Source organism: Erithacus rubecula (assembly GCF_903797595.1).
Source record: "Erithacus rubecula genome assembly, chromosome: 33".
Lineage (NCBI taxonomy): Eukaryota > Metazoa > Chordata > Aves > Passeriformes > Muscicapidae > Erithacus > Erithacus rubecula.
In genome coordinates, this window is record NC_136683.1 from 75,006 (window position 1) to 92,356 (window position 17,351).

Sequence of the window (17,351 nt, forward strand, 5' to 3'; positions counted from 1 at the left end):
GCAGTTTCAGTGTGGATTGGGGAGCACGTGTGTGGTTTTACAAAACCCGCCTGGCATTACATGTGCTCAGCCAGCTCTGCCTGGCGTGTGCTACGTTATTGGCGTAAGCACAGGCACGGGGATTTCCCTGAGGAGGATTTCCCCAGGACCGGCTGTGTGGCCATAATGGCAGTCACGTGTTGTAACAAAGTCCAGCACCCCCACACAGAAAAATCATCTGGGTTGGCAACTAACTGCTATTGTGTAACTTTTATGTGAAAGTAAGGGACTTGTGCATTTTGTTTTTATAACATCGGAATGGGGGAGAATTTCTCTGCACAGCAAAAGAGTATTATTTCTCAGCTTAAACAAATGTCAGATGCACAGGATGTTGTAATTTCTAAGAAACAGATTGGAAAGTTTGTTAGCTGGTTGTCTCGAGAAGTTATAGAATTTGAAAAGCAAAATATCAATTCGGCTTTATTTTGGGACAGTGTTGCAAATTTATTAACTTCTAAAATACAAAAAGGTGATACCACTGCTGCTTTATTTTTGCCCATATTTTTAAATATTCACAAACAATTATCACAATTAGAAGACAAAGATCAAGCACAGGAAAATTCTTTAAAGCCCTCTTTACCTAATTCGGAACCTTCTGTCCCTGAATTAAAAGAGAAATCAGAAATACCTCAAGAAACTACTAATTCTAAAGATCCCCCGAGATATACAGACTTAGAAACTTCTGAACAACCTGCTACAAACTTGCCACTGTATCCATCTTTCTCAGCCTTGCCTTTTGAGCATACTAATTTAGAAAATCACACTTCTCTAGTGCAGGCAGAGAAACCTGTAGTACCTTCTAACAATATGCCTTTTTCTTCAAATAATCCGTTCATGCATCCAACACCTATTTCTGCTCAATATTTTCCTGGCTGTTTTAACCCATTATTCCAACCTTGTTACCCTACACTGCCTCCTAATCCTTCTGTTCACACCGGGAGGGAGGAGGCACACCCCGAAGGAGCAGGAGCAGGAGCAGGGGGAGGGGGAAGGGAAGCATGTGTCTCAGTTACACAGCCACGGACTACAGAGGCGTAGAACCAAATAACCCCTAACTTACTGATTAATCCTGAACCTGACCATATTTTGGATTCAGCCCTGGTTCTTTATGTAGGTAAAAACAATGGTAAAAGAAGCTACCAACCATTATCATACCAAGACAAAAAGGAAATTTGTAAGGTACAACGTGAATTTGGGAGACAAAGTGAAATATTTAAGGGCATTATGAGAGCAACTTTTACATCAAATGAACTGGTTCTGCATGATTTAAAAGACCTTTTCATGTGTTTGCTAACCCCAGCTGAATATGAATTATGGTCTAATATTTGGAAACATTCCTTAAGCAGTCTTTTAATAGAGCTTCACCAAAATCCCAAACATTCCAAAGATTCTGATAATAATGAAATTGCATTAAATAATTTATGTGGGGAGGGGGAAATACACTGCCCTGAAAAGCAAATTCGATTATTTTCTAAATTTATTTTGGATAAGGTTTGTGATGTAGCTGAAAAGGCCTTTATCAAATTACCAACGGTTGAAGTAACTAGTAGTTATGCTAATATTAAACAATATTCTTCTGAGAATTTTTCAAGCTTTATAGATCGCTTAAAGACACAGGTGGAATGACAGGTGCATAATCCAGCCATGCAGGCAGAACTGATTAGAGAATTAGCAGAGAAAAACGCCAGTCAAGCTTGTCAGAGAGTTATCCTGAGTCTGCCATTATACCCAGAACCAACTCTAGCACAGATGATAGAAGCCTGCACCCGCAAAGCTGAGATATTCAGTACTCCAGAGAGGACCCCGAGTCCAGCACCACCTAAGCCTTCAGCACCTGAACCGCCACAGATGAAGAAGCCACAGATGTCATCAGAGCAGCTGAAAAAAATCACCTGTTTCCAGTGTCAGCAGGAAGGACATATTGCTAGAGACTGTCCTCAGGACAGGAAACAGAAGAAATTCAACAAACAAAAAAACTAGAATTGAGACGCGGGCCTGCCATAAGCACCATAACGCACCAGGATATAAATTCTGCAGGCTATACTCTAGCAAAAGACTCTCTCTTAAAAATAAAGAGGGAGGAGGGGATGGACAATGTTGGTATAACAGATAATGTAAATGTTTAATGTTCTCTTAACCAAGTCAGGCAGTCTTGTGGCCATGTTAGGCTCCAGACTACCAAAAGTTTTCATTTCAGATCTGCTGAGTGGATGATCATTCCAGTGGACATTTTGAGCCCCCTAATTAATATGACGGTTTGCAACATGGAGCGTGAGTATTTTGTTGTGGGAGACACAGCACACACACCTTTAGAACTTGAGATACCTCCTATGATCATGAAGGGGAAAATATCCGATGTTATCATATTAGCACGATGCTCTCAACCACCTTTATATTTGTGTGAGGGGTAAGTTCTGGCCCAAGCTTTTCCTATTCCAGCAGATATCACAGCAGATGATAAGTCACCAGAGGTTTACTGGGCGGAGACGGTACGTGAACAAAAGCCTTCTCTAGCATGCAACCTGACACATGGATCAGACCATCTACATGTACAGGGTGTTCTGGACACAGGCTCAGATGTAACCATTATACCTGAAAAGATGTGGCCTTCACATTGGGAATTGCAGCCTGTGGCTGGGCAAATTCAGGGTATAGGAGGAGTTAAATTGGCAAAAATAGCAAAAAGCATTGTGCAAATTGAGGGACCAGATGGCAAATTAGCCAGTGTTTGTCCGTTTGTAATAGATGACAAGTGTCCCTTGTGGGGACAAGATTCCATGTCACAATGGGGAATTAGAATGACAATTTCAAAAACTCCTCAGGGTTTTTAGAAGCGGCCACTGTGCAGTGCCGGGTCCAGAAGCTAACATGGCTAAATGATACACCTATATGGACAACAAAGTGGCCATTAAGAAAAGAAAAGTTACAGGCACTGGAAAAACTTGTAGAGGAGCAATTAGCAAAAAATCACATAGAAGAAACAACAGGCCCCTGGAATTCTCCAATCTTTGTAATAAAAAAAACAGGGAAAGACAAATGGAGATTAATACATGACCTTAGGGAAATGAATAAAGTAATTCAAGACATGGGGTCTCCACAACCTGGGATGCCTTCTCCAACTATGTTACCTAGAGATTGGCAGTATTAGACATCAAAGATTGTTTTTTCCAAATTCCATTACACCCTGAAGATGCTCCCAGGTTTGCATTCTCAGTACCATCATTAAACAGAGAGGCTCCAATGAAGAGATACCACTGGAAAGTGCTTCCACAGGGCATGAAGTGCAGTCCTGCTATTTGCCAGTGGTATGTAGCTTCATTGTTGCCTCCTGTGCGTGCACAGAGAAGGGAAGCAATAATATTACATTATATGGACAATGTGCTGATGTGTGCTCCTAATAACTTCATACTTCAACACATGCTTGATCTAGTAGTTAAAGTTTTAACCTCTGCTGAATTTCAATTACAGGACGACAAGGTTCAGAGGATGCCACCCTGGAAGTATCTGGACCTAGAGATCACTGCCAGGACCATTGCTGCACAGAAATCAGAAATTAATTGTAATCCCAAAACTCTAGGAGATCTCCACTCTTTGTGTGGGTCGTTGAACTGGGTAAGACCTTGGTTAGGCCTCACTAATGAGGACTTACAACTCCTTTTTAATTTATTGAAAGGGGAGAGAGAGCTGTTTTCTCCCAGGGAATTGACACCTGAGGCAAAAGCTGCAATTGAAAAGGTACAGAAAGCTCTGTCTGAGAGGCAGGCTCACCGCTATCAACCTGAAATGCCTTTCAAATTTATTGTTTTGGGGAAACTGCCACACTTACATGGTTTAATATTTCAGTGGATTGAGGGGCAGAGGGACTCACTCTTAATCATAGAATGGGTCTTCCTCTGCCACCAAAGATCCAAAACTATTACACAACCACAGGAGCTTATGGCTCAGTTGATTCAAAAAGCGAGGATGAGGCTGCGTGAACAGTCCAGTTGTGATTTCACATGCATACACCTGCCAATTAAACTTTCTGGGGAGGGAAAGAATTCTCCTGAAAGGCTGACAAAAGAGATGTTTGAATATTTGCTACAAAACAATGCCAGCCTCCAGATATCTCTGGATAGCTACAGCGGACAGATATCTGTTCACAGCCCAGCACATAAGTTGTTTAATGAGGAATTCCACCTCATCCCTCGTGAGAAGAGGAGCAGGAGACCGCTCGAGGCACTCACAGTGTTCACAGATGCATTGGGGGTCTCTCATAAGTCGGTGATGACTTGGAGAAATCCCCAGACTCAGCATTGGGAAGCTGATGTTGAGTTTGTGGAGGGGTCACCCCAGATTGCAGAACTGGCTGCAGTTGTGAAAGCCTTTGAGAAGTTCTCAGAGCCTCTTAAGCTGGTAACAGATTCAGCTTATGTTGCTGGGGTAATATCCAGGGTGGAGCAGTCAGTGCTTAAAGACATCGATAATGAGCAGCTCTTTAGGCTGCTGTCAAAACTAATCTATCTAGTTTCACACAGAGAGCATCCCTTCTATGTGATGCATGTGAGGTCACACACGGATTTGCCAGGTGAGATCACAGAAGGGAACCGTATGGCAGACACTCTTGCAGCTCCAGCTGAAAAGGCACACCTTCCTGACATCTTCCAACAGGCAAAGCTGAGCCACCAGCAATATCACCAGAATGTACCAGGTTTGGTCCGTCAGCTCCAGCTAACACGGAGTCAGGCTAGAGCCATTGTGGCCACCTGTCCCAGCTGCCAGCTCCAGGCCATGCCATCACTGGGTATGGGGGTTAATCCCCGAGGCCTTGGCAGCTGTGAAGTTTGGCAAACAGACATTACACACATTCCCAGTTTTGGTCGCCTCAAATATGTCCATGTGAGTATTGACACATATTCAGGAGCAATTTATACTTCTGCTCATGCAGGAGAAAAGGCGTTCATGCCAAACAACACCTCATGCAAGCCTTTTCAGTGCTGGGGATCCCTAGGGAAATCAAAACAGATAATGGCCCAGCATACATATCCAAGGAGTTCCTAGAGTTTATCCAGCAGTGGGGAGTGGAACATAAAACTGGCATCCCTCACTCCCCTACAGGCCAAGCTGTGATTGAGTGCACACACCAGACATTTAAACAAATTCTAGCTAGGAAAAGCAGTTCAACTGTGTGGATGTCTCCCCAGCAAAAGCTCTGTAAAGCTCTATTCACAATCAATTTCTTGAATTGTTCATTTGAAAATATGAGTCCTCCTGTGTACCATCATTTTAACAGCAGTAAACAGTTTAAATTGTCTCAGCATCCACCAGTTTTGATTAGGGATCCAGAAACATGGGAAACCAAGGGTCCCTATGAGCTAGTAACCTGGGGAAGGGGTTATGCATGCGTATCCACTCCCTCAGGCCCTCGGTGGATTCCCCAAAAGTGGGTGAAACCTTTTGTTCCAAAACATCCAGCTCCAGCAGAAGAAGGTGAGAAGCAAGTTGCCATTGCCTAAAAAAAGAAGATGTCGCAGAGGAAAAGGAAACAAAAACTTCATAAAGGAATACCCTCCAACAGAAAGAGACTTATAACATATTTTAAAATGTTTGTTTTTCCTTTTAGAAAAAAGCTACCCTCCAGTTAACCCTGTGAAGAGCCCCATCCAAGTTGTCTTCTTGTTAATACTGAACAGTTTGGCAACTGCATGGATCATCCCTCAGCCACGTCAAAACATCTGGGTAACCCTGGCACAGACACTCAAACAGGAAAACATATGCCTGTCCACTGCAGCAGCAACAGACCCTATGTCCACCTGTCTGGTAGGAGTCCCACTAAAAGTTAGTGAGTATTCAGGCAGCTTTGACATACACATGCCTAATAAAACACCTGAATTATTCACTATATCACCTAAGCAGTCAGAACAGATCAAAGGTAATCCTTTAAAGGAGCTGCTGCCAAAATTGCCCAAAGCAGCCCAGGAACCCCAAGAGTTATAGCTGCTTGGTTCCTACCCAGCAACATACTGCATTCATTTTAGCAATTATCCAACACCCACTGACACTAAAGGTTTTCATCTCATCCGACAATTTTGTAAGGAATTTATGGCCACCAAGTGGTGTACTAGTTTAAGCCATATTCCGGCTAAAGATCCAGTTCCCTCAAGTCCCAAAATTCTACCTAAGGGATTGTTTTTAATTTGTGGGGACCAGGCATGGGCTGGGATTTCCTTCTAATCTCCTAGGGGGACCATGTTCTATAGGGCGGTTGTCCTTGTTAGCACCCAACAAAACCTTAATTAGTGATTGGACACACAAAAGTAAATCAGGTAATAAAATACAAAAGAGAAGTGCTGAAAATCTGGACCCAAATTGTGATGCAGAAAGTTTCCATTGGGCTAAATCAAAAAGAATAGCTGTGTCTGTATTCATTCCATGGGTTGCAGCACCTAAGGCTATGGGTGAATTAGGTCACCTGGAGTGTTGGATTGTTAAACAAGCAAATTTAACCTCAACTGCCATGAGCTCCCTCCTAGAAGATGAAGAAGTAACCAGGCCGGCAACACTCCAAAATCGTGCTGCTATAGATTTTCTCCTATTACTACATGGACATGAATGCCAGGAATTTGAAGGACTTTACTGCATGAACCTGACTTCAAAAGCTTTTAATGTCCACGCTGCACTTCGAGATATGAACCACCTGATTGAACAAGTGAAGCAGTAATCAGAAGACTGGTTTAATGAACTGTTCAAGGGCTGGGGGTTTTCTGGGTGGTGGACTTCTATAGTCAAAACCATTATGCTGTTCATTAGTATTCTTTTCCTTGTAGTAATGGCATTTGGAATCTTACGTCATTTAATTTTTAAGGCCATTAATGGTATCATTCCTTCTACCTCAGTAGTCAATCGTATAGAGATGACAAATATAAAACAATCTAACCCTCCCACTTATTACAAATGGTGGGCAAAAAATAATTCAGATTAGAATTAGTTTAATATCATCCCCCTACTTAAAAAACAAAAAACGGGGAGATGTTGTAATGAGGTGAATGGAATGAATCGGCATACCTCTGTCCATCTCTTCCTGCTGGTCCATGGTTCCCTGTTCTCCTTCCTGTCCTGTGACCTTCCCCTGTGACTTTGTAGCCCACCTAGAGTTCCGGTATTCTGAACCTAGACCCCCCCATGTCCTCACCCCATTGGCTGCCAGCCAAGGCCACTCCCATTCCCCTCTCCTGAATTTCCCTTTCCCGGAGGGAATCCCCCTCTTTCCTGCCACACCACGGCCATGGAATAAACCCGAGACCTGAAAGAGCCTCCTTTGTATCATTTATGATCCATGCTGATACTTTGTCTGATCTTAAGTAATTAGGAAAAAGACACAAAGTATCATAGCGAGCCAGGTCTGTGACTCCTGGTGGTGTTTAGCAGTCACCCACTGGTGATCCTGTGAGTGAGTGAATCCAGAGCCAGAGTGTCCTGGCCACCCACAACTGTGACCTGCAGTGGTGGGGCTGTGGCGTGGTGTGGGATGTGGATGCTGCAGATCAGCACACCCCCAGCCTGAAGGTCCCACTCACCCAGAACAGTGACATTCAGTGGGACACTCTCGGCCATGCTGTCCCCACTGGTAGTGGCTGCTGCCATTGTCCCCAGCATGCCCCAGCTCAAGGTGGGGGCCAGTGCCCAGTGGTGTCCCTGAGCCCTCCCTGGTGCCAAGAGAAGGACAGGGGACCTGTCCCTTTGGCACCACACAACTCAGCACCAGGCGGTCCCCCAGTACCACCTGTGCCCCAGGGGGCTGCACTGACAGGGACACCCCCAAGAGCAGGACCCCTGCAGGGGGACATGGGTGGGATGGGGGATCTGGGAAGGGTAAGACATATGGGGAGTTGCAGGAGGGGAGTATGATGGGGTGGGAGGGGACCCCATGGAGGGAGAAGTGGACCCAGGGAAGGGTGGAGTTGAGGCAGGCAGAGATGAGGGACAGGGATGAGATAGAACAGAAGGGACCCAGGGAGGGATGTGGGGTGGCTCCGAGAGTGGTGGGGGGAGCCCAGGGAGAGACTGGGGGGAAGCAGGGAGGGGTGGAAGCAAGCCAGGAAGCGGGGGGGGGGGGGTAGCAGAGGATGGAGCTGGGAACTCAGAAGTGGTATGGGATGCCAGGCAAGGATGGGGGGGACCTAGAGCGGGACAAGGACAAATATGGAGGGAAGTGAGAGGGACATGGGAACACTGGGTGACCAAGGGATGGAAGGAAGGAGGGATGTGGGACTCAGGCAGTGGTGGAGGAAAGCTGGGAAGATGGTGGGTTTCCCATCCCCATTCCCACATTCACCATGTACTGTCACTGTCACCGGCGCTGACTTCTCCCAGCTCAGTGATGGCCCAGAGCTCACCCAGCCCCCGCAGCGGTAGCGGCCACTGTGGTGCAGCTGCAGGGGAGACAGGGATAGCTCGATCCCACAGAGGGGCCCCCCCCAGATCCTTGACCCCATGGTAAAACCGTACTCCAGTGACCGTGGCATCCTGCCAGCCCCAGCAGCGCAGTGTCATCGTGTTCCCCTCCAGCAGTGCCCGTGTCGGCAGCTGCAGCACAAGGCACTCTGTGGGACAGGGAGGACCTGTCACATCTGGGGATCTGGGGGATCCCAAAGGCCTTGGGAGGCACCCGGGGTCTCCCTTTGCAACAGGGGCTCTCAGGACAATGAGATGCTCTGGGATATCCCCGTGTGCTGGGCAAGGGCTCTGGTCACATGAGGGGTGTGACTCAGGAATGGAGCCCACCCAGAGGTGTCAGGAACCCTGAAGGTGCCAGGGCACATATCTCCCCTCATCGTTTAACACCCTCACAGGGGGGTTTAGCCCAGTGCCAGGTCTGTCACATGTGTATGTTCCACTCTCAGTGACAGTGAAGCTGTCCGGTCCCTTCTGCCGCCAGCACTGCCCATCCTTGTACCAGGTGGTGACACCGGCGGTCCCCGAGCCCTGGCAGGTCAGTGTCACCCAGTCCGACAGCACCGCCTGCGTCCAGGGGGGCTCCATCAGGAGCTGGGGGCTTGGGGAACAAGTGGGTGACAGGGAACACCAGATTGCCAGGGCCACGATGGGGCTGGGGACAGCGGGGCAGGGACATGGCATCCCCCGAGGACTCACCAGCGAGGCCGAGGGTCTGGGCTGGAAGGTAGAAGGGACAGGGCTGGGTGGGGGTGGCACTGTGGGGACAGCAGCACAGGGACATAGAGTGTGGTGTCTGTGCCCTGACTGTCAATATGTGGCACAGACCTCTCAGGGACAGGGACACCTCGGTCACCCCACGCTTTGGCAGGATATGGGAGCACTGTGCACAACCCAGAATTGGGGCTGCCATGGCCACCCCATGCTGGCCCAGGTCAACTGCAACAGCTCCATGATGCCTCCTGAAATCCCTGTCCCACCATTACTTCCCCACTCTCCTGTCCCGTCTGTCCTGTCTCTACCGTCACTCCACAACCCCAGTCACCACACAGACTGGCTCTGCTGGTCTTGGGGACCTCAGGGGACCCCACAGCCCCCCTGTGTCCCCTCCCCACCGCTTTCTGCCTCACCAGGGCCCATCTCCACGGCATCAGGCTCGTGCCTGGAGCACTCACCTCACAGGAGCAGCGCCACCTTCCTGGCCATCCCGGTGTCCCCAGCCATGGGCACTGGCTGTCACTCGCTGCTGGGGCCACCTGTCCCCTGGCTGGCAGCTCTTGGGATGAAAGGACAGGAAGCTAGGGCAGGTCTCTTTTCATTGTGTAGGTGGCTCTCATAGGGGGCAGGGTGGCCACAAGCAGGGGACAAGGCTGGGTGGCACAAGGTGGGACATAGAGTTCCCAGAATTGGGGGGCCAAGAGAGTGTGGGGAGCCAGGGATTAGTGTGCAGAGGAATGGGGTGGTCCTGTAGAAGGAGAGTCACCAGAGCTGGGAGGACTTAGGGATGGGAGTCCCAGGGGCACGGGGGCTGCAGGGATTTAGGGTCATGGAGGGGGTCCCAGGGATGAGGGTGCCAGGGGAATGGGGAGTCCTGGGATAGACAAAGGTTCTGAGGGCAGAGGGATTGTAATGGCTGGAATTTGGGGAAGACAGTTCCTTGAGAATTAAGGTCCTGTCCATGGAGACCTTGGGGATTGGCAGTCCTGGGATGGGGGTCCTAGAGAAGCATTGTCATACTGAAATGGGGTCTCTTTATTGGAGTCCCAGTGGAATGGGGGTGCCAGGGATGGGAAGTGGCTGGGTGGGCCCATGGGTCACACTTTCTTCCCTGGGTGCCTCAGTTGTTGTTGTGACCCAGGGCTCAGCAATGTCCCCTCGGGGTTCTATGGTTTGGGGGGTCACCCAAACCCCAAAGGCAGATGCCAAGGGATACCTGGTCTGTGCCCTAACCCCCCACAACCCTCCAATCGAAGGGGTTTTTCCTCTTATCATTTCAATTCCCTTCTTTAATTTCCAAAATTTCACAACCCCCCAGTCAGAGTCTTCATGATCCTGGGGGGCACCTGAGTATGCAACGGGTTAGGGGAACTCCAGGGTGGGAGAAAAGGAGTCACAGGTATTGCAGGGTGGGTTGGAGAGACTGTGGGGGATGAGGGTGTTGGACTGTGGTCCTCCCAACAACACTTCCACATTCTCTCTCCTGAAGCAGAAAGAAGAGCTCCTGTTTTGGGGGATGGTGGCTCTGGGAGATTCCAGACTTCCCCAATCTCACTCGTCCCCTGCAGGATCTGAGCCAGCAAGAGCAGCTGGGGAATGGAGCCCCAGGCTGCAAGGAGCTCCCAAACTCCTGCTCCTTGAAGCCAGTGGCCATCCAAGTGTGGGCCCAGCCATGGACCAGACCCAGTGCCCAGGGATGGACATTGGCCAGCCCCAGGTGGCAGCCAGGACCTGTGGCTCCCCTGCTGCCTTGGCTTTGATTCTTGCAGCTTTTGAGTTGCTGCAAAGGTGAGGATTCTTTCTGTGGCCAAAACAGGCCTGGCTGTGGTTTGCTCAGCCCTGCAAGAAGCACAAAAGTCAGTGTGAGCCCAAGCAGTGGCTCTGTGAGGGCCTTTGATGGTTTTCAGAGCAGGGCTGGTAAAAAACCCGCTCTGCAGTGGCAACTGTGAGGGAACCAGTCTGGATATTCAGCAATTGATCATTTGGTGCCTGTCCCCAATACAATGAGAGTGCCCCAGAACTGCTGCAAATCCCACAAGGATCTGCTTAACAACCTGACCAGGACGCTCCTCCTTGAATAAAACCTGCAGCCCTGTGGAACCTTCCAGAAAGAATGTTTGGGTTCTGGATGTGGACACCAGAAAAGAGAGACAAAAGTGTGGAAATATGGAGCAGGGGCTCCACACGTGGCTCTGTGGCACAGGGGTGTCCCAGCAGAAGCAGGGAGTGCCCAGGCAGGGAAATTCAGAGCAGGGTACAGTGCATTTACCAGGGAATCAGAGCCTGAGGGACACCCAAGGCATTTCCACAGATTGCTGTGGAACCAAATGTACCTGGGATTTCCCATCATCAGGGCAATTTTGAAAAAGGCATCACTTTAAATTTGGGCACCCAAGTGTTGCCAGGGCCCCACTGGGGACAACAGGAATGCTCTGGGAACCCCAGGATAGCAGGGTCCAGAATGTGCCACCTCTGGGACAGGAATCCCCAAGGACATGGCACCCCAGGACAATGAGCCCCCTGGGACAAGATTCAGGCATCACCTCTCCAGAGGAGCCCTTTTCCCTCCTGGCAGGACCCCTCTGGATGTGCCCCCAATACAGAATCGATGTCCTGGCCTCAGTATGAACGGCTTCTTCCTTCTGCTGCAGGAAAGAGAAATTGAAAATCTTGGGTGGGGCACAGCCAGAGAACCCCATCACCCACAGCCCCCCAAGAGCTGCCTGCACCCCCAGACGCCCTTTCCCCATCCTGGGATCCCTCAGCTGCTACCTGCTCAGGTGCTGCCTGGGATGGCTGAGCCAGGAACTGGGGAGACAGGAAAACGCCCATGGGTGTGTGGGGCAGAGAGACAGAACCTCCCAGGACAAGCCTGGGGTGCCCCCCTGGCCCTGAGCACCCTGTGGGATTGTGCTGGGCTCTGAGTCAGCCCAAAATCTGAGAAACTCTGTGAAGGAGCTGTGACCCCTGTGCCCACCCAGCCACTGCCCATCCCTGGGACCCCCATTGCTATGGGAACCCAATCCTGGCATCCCCATTCCCCTGGCCTCTCCTCCCTGGGAACCCCCACCCCAGCTCTGCCATCACCCAGCACCACAATTGCCTTGATTCCATCCCAATGGCTGCTTCTCCCTCCAGTACCCCCATTCCCGAGGGTACCTGCACCCCCAGACCTGGGACCCACATGCCATGACACCCATCCTTGGCAAACTGAAACACCTCAGCCTCCAAATTCCAGCAACATCCTGTCCCCACCATGTCCTACCATCACCCCCATGTCCCACAAGGTCCCCACCCAGTCCTCATCCTCTCCACACCCTGCCCCCACCAAGGGCCACCTACACATGAGGACGAGATGTGACCTCGCTTCCTGTCCCTTCATCCCAAGAGCTGCCAGCCAGGGGATAGGGGGCCCCAGCAGCGAGTGACAGCCAGTGCCCATGGCCGGGGACACGGGGATGGGCAGGAAGGTGGCACTGCTCCTGTGGGGTGAGTGCCCCAGGCACGAGCCTGACACCCTGGGGATGGTCCCTGGTGAGGCAGAAAGTGGTGGGAAGGGGGCACAGGGGGGCTGTGGGGTCCTCTGAGGTCCCCAAGGCCAGCAGAGCCAGGGCATGGACATGGAACCCAGTGTAACAAGAGCTGTGGTGTGGCTGTGGGGACAGGAAATGGGGAACTGGGATATGGGGATGGGAACAGGGAGATCGAGGTGTGGGGACAAGGATGTGGCAAAAGGAATCTTGTGGCTGGGGTAGCTGTGGCGACAGGGATAGGGAGACAGGAATGCAGGGACAAACACCATTGCCACATCTCTTGTAGGTAGGGCATGGGGACAATTGCCATGGGAATGGGATCACGGGCACAGAGCCATGGGATGTGGCCATGGGGACAGGTGCTGTAGGGCTGGGGGAGGTGAACTGTGCACGCATGGGGTGTCCACAGTGTCCCCATGTCCTGCCTCAGCCCAGGGTGACTGAAGTGTCCTGTCCTCACAATCTCCATGCTACACCAGTGTACCCATGGGGACAGTTTGGGGACAGATACCACACCAGGTGCTGCTGTCCCTGCATGGCCAACCCCACCCAGCCCTGTCCCTTCTCCCTTCCAGCCCAGACCCTCGGACTCACTGGTGAGTCATCAGGGGGATGCCATGTCCCTGCCCTGCTGTCACCCAGCCCCGTGGTGGCCCTGGCAGGCTGGTGTCCCCTGTCACCCACAGGTGCCCAGAGCACCCAGCTCCTCGCGGAGCCCCCCTGGATGCCGGCGGTGCTGTGGGACCAGGTGACACTGACCTGTCAGGGCTCGGAGACCGCTGGTGCCACCACCTGGTACAAGGACAAGCAACGCATGTGGCAGGAGGGACCCGACTGCTTCACTGTCACTGAGAGTGGCACCTACACATGTGACAGACACGGCAGTGGTCCCAGCCCAGCCGTGCTGGTGTCAAATGGTGAGGGGGGATCTGAAATGCTCAGGGTGGCTCCCTGATAGGTTTGGGTTGGCTCCACTCCGTGGGTGGCCTCACACCCATCATGTGTTGACAGCCTGTCCCCTGCACACAGGGACATCCCAGTGCATCCCAGTGAACCCGAGTGCACCCCATTTTATCCCAGTGTGGTGAGACCACGCGTGGGGACAGCTGTGCCACAGGACTTCTCCTGCTGGCCCTGAGACCCTCCTGCACAGTGGACACTCCACCCAGATGTCCCCGGTGCCATGGGCACCCACTCTGGACCTGTCTGGGGCTCCTCAGTGTCACGGGACCCTCCTGTCCCACAGAGCCACTGGTGCTGCAGGTGCCAGCATGGGCACTGCTGGAGGGGGACACGGTGACACTGCGCTGCCGAGGCCAACGAGATCAGCCTGTCACCAGGGTGCGATTTTACAAGGACGAGAGGGAGCTTATGGTGTCCTACTGGGGCACCGAGCTGTCCCTGTCCACCCTGGAGCTCCACAACAGCGGCTGCTAAAACTGCAGGGGCTGGGTGGCTTCAGGAATGTCACAGTCAGCACCGGTGACAGTGACAGTGCACTGTGAGCACACCGACAGCTGGAACACCAATATCCTGACACTGCCAAAGCCACTTCTCAGTGGACTCAGAGTCACTCAGATTTCTCACTCCCATCCCATTCCCAGAGCTCTTCACTGTGCCGGTGTTGGAGGGTCCCCCCGAGCTCCCCGAGGGGTCTCCCCTCAATCTCAGCCGCCTCAGCACCCCCAGCGCCCTGCGGGCCCCAGCCCCCCTCCTGTAATGCCTCTACCGGGATGGGCAGTTGGTGGGGGGCCTGCAGGGGTCCCCGCAGCTCCTGGTGCCTGCCGTGGGGGTCTCCCACTCGGGGAATTACAGCTGCGAGGTGCGCTCCAAGGGGGGAGGCCATGAGGAAGAGCAGCGCCCGGTTCGGTGTCACGGTGCGCAGTGAGTGCGGGGATGGGCACGGGGAGCCCCCACAGTCCTCTGAAATCTCTCATCCCTGCTCAACCCTCTGTGTGCTGCCCTGCCCAGCTCTCTCCCTGTGTCCCTGCTTTGCTTTCCCTGTTGCCTTCATCCATTGCTGAGGTCCCTCCATTGTCCACAGGTCCCACCATCCTTTTCTGGGTCCCCATAATCTTCCCTTCAACCTTTTCCATGTGTCCCTCCCCGGTCTCTGAACTACCTTCTTCCTGACTGGGATTCCCCCCACCCCTCTCTGAACCTCCCGCTCCCTGATTCCCTCACTGCTCCCTGGTTTTCCTCACACCTCCCACGTCCCCAGTCCCTCCTGTTTCCCCTCACAGGGGTCCCGGTCTCGGGGGTGTCCCTGTCGGTGCAGCCCCCCGGGGGACAGGTTACAGTTGGGGACCGTCTGGTGCTGAGCTGCTTGGTGGCCATGGGGACGGGTCCCCTGTCCTTCTCCTGGCACCGGGGGGGCTCAGGGACACTGCTGAACACTGGCCCCTGCATGGAGCTGCGGCATGTTGGGTACAATGACAGCGGCCAGTACCAGTGCTGAGTCACTGACTGGGACAATGTGTTCGAGAGCCCCACACTGAACGTCACAGTCCTGGGTGAGCAGGACCCTTGGGCTGGGGGTGACCCTATCCACAGCATCCCCAATTCCACACATTCCCATTCCACCTCATCCCCCCCACATCAGTCCCAGCCCAGCCCAGCCCAGCTCACAGCCTCCACCACTGGGTGTCACAGACCAGAGCAACTGGGACCGTCTGGCTCCAGGTGTCCCCACCCAGGACATCCAAGCTGTGCATCGCTAACCCAGCTGTCACATCCCACACTCCACATCAGGTCACATTTACCCGACTGAGTGTGACCCTCCCAGGGCACTGAGACCCTTGGCACTGGGTTAGACGCCCCTGCTGATGTCCCTTATGGCACACATCACATCCCACCCACGCAATTCCATCCACCCCACCACCAGGTGACGACCATGCCCATTTTTGGACACAGCATCCCTCATCCCACCCTCACCCTCACCCTAATCCCATCCTCATCCCCCGCCCCTCAACCATCACATGCCGTCATACCACACCACATGATGACCCCCAGCACCAGGAGGGCATTGTCTTGTGTGAAGGAGCCCCTCTGTCTCCAGGTGCCACCATGCAGACTCCCTCATCCCCCCATCACAGTGTGCCAGCCCCTCCTCCTGGCCTCAGCCCTTTCTCTGTCCCCACAGTGCCTGTGACACCACAGGGACACTGGAACAGAGGTGAGGTCACATGGGGTCACTGGGATTGCAGGACGTCTGCAGTGACAGGTGACCCTGATGTGTTCCTTCTGTCCCCAGCAGTGGCTGCAGGCCTTGGCAGGTCCCTCCTCTTCCTGGTCCTGCTTGTGGGTGGAGCTGTGGGCCGGCACCGGTGGAACAACATGGTGGGTGACAGTGGGGACAATGAGAGCCCCAGCAGAGCTATGGGATCACCGAAATGTGGGGGTAATGGGGTGGCATCCACAGCCCCTGACATGGGCTGCGCTGGGCTCTCAGGACCTTTGCTCAGGGACCTGAAGGATTTTGAGTGGTGTTGGCCTTGCAAGCATTTTGGGGAATCTTTCAGTGATCCTGGAGGAATATGCAGACTCCCCTTCCTGCCACGCTTGAGCTTCTGGAGGCTGAGGAAGTCCAGAGTACTGGAGTGGTTCAGGGGTTCTTGAGGAACCAAGGAAGCTCAGGGCTGCTGGGGGAAATTGAGGGTGCAGTGGGGTTTGAGGATCCCTGAGAGGTTTCAGATCCTTGAGGACCCCACAGTCACCCCTCCCCTGTTGCCTTTGCACCTCACAGGAAGCAGCAGAAAATGTGAGTGTGGTGCTCACACCAAACTCTGGCCTTTGACCCCAACCCCCAAGATCTCCCATTCCCTCCCACACCATCCCCTTTATTCCCTCAGGGCCCCCCAGAGCCCCTGGCTCCCCCAGAGGAGGGGGAGTTTCTGTACACCCACATCAGGAGCACCAAGCAGACGGGGGGTGATTCCGGGCTGGGACACATGCAGAGGGACACATCACCCATGAGTGTCGCCCTGCCCAGATGCCACAGCCAGTGTCTCTCACAGTGTCCCCCTGTGCCACCACACTCCAGGAACCCCAGGTGACCTACGCAGAGCTGCCAGCAACCCATGGCTGACAAAAGAAAACTGGGGACATCTACGGAAATGTGCTGTGACACTTGGGGCACGGATGGGACTGAGGGCACTGGTTACATTGGGAACCCTGGGGGTATTGGGGGAACCCCATCATGTGGTAGCCACACGTGTGTTCACCACTGCTCCCATTGGAGCCCAACATTCACGGGTAGGAGGGTACAAGTGGGGAGTCACGTGTGAAGCATCACAAGGACACTAAAGCTCCCCATGGCCCCAGAAACATTAAGGGCTTCCTCACGCCCATTCGATTTACATATACGGATCCCCATTCCATGTTCAAGTGCTCCCAGAATTCTCAGACCCTTCCCATTCCCTCCCTACTGCGCTTCCAGTACTCCCAAGGCCTCCCTATTTCCCCTCCCAGTACCTCTCCATTGCTCCTAGTACATCCAGGTGTACTGGGTTCCCATTCTCTCTCCCAGTATCCCTGCGCTCCCAATGACACTGCAATGACCCTCTCAGCACTCCCAGTACACCCACGGCTCCTCATCCCTCCTGTCAGTGTCCGGGGAACACAGGACTT

General features: G+C 52.7%; 2 protein-coding genes across 2 annotated transcripts in view; both read right to left on the reverse strand.

Annotated features, from left to right (window-relative positions):
* Nucleotides 1-17,351, reverse strand: part of LOC306813837 (low affinity immunoglobulin gamma Fc region receptor II-like) — a gene marked incomplete at its 3' end in the record, with an annotated part of 110,655 nt that overhangs the window by 34,896 nt on the left and 58,408 nt on the right. The gene's annotated exons all lie outside the window — the stretch shown is intronic.
* Nucleotides 1-17,351, reverse strand: part of LOC306813751 (Fc receptor-like A) — a gene marked incomplete at its 3' end in the record, with an annotated part of 54,335 nt that overhangs the window by 6,646 nt on the left and 30,338 nt on the right. The window lies entirely within an intron of this gene.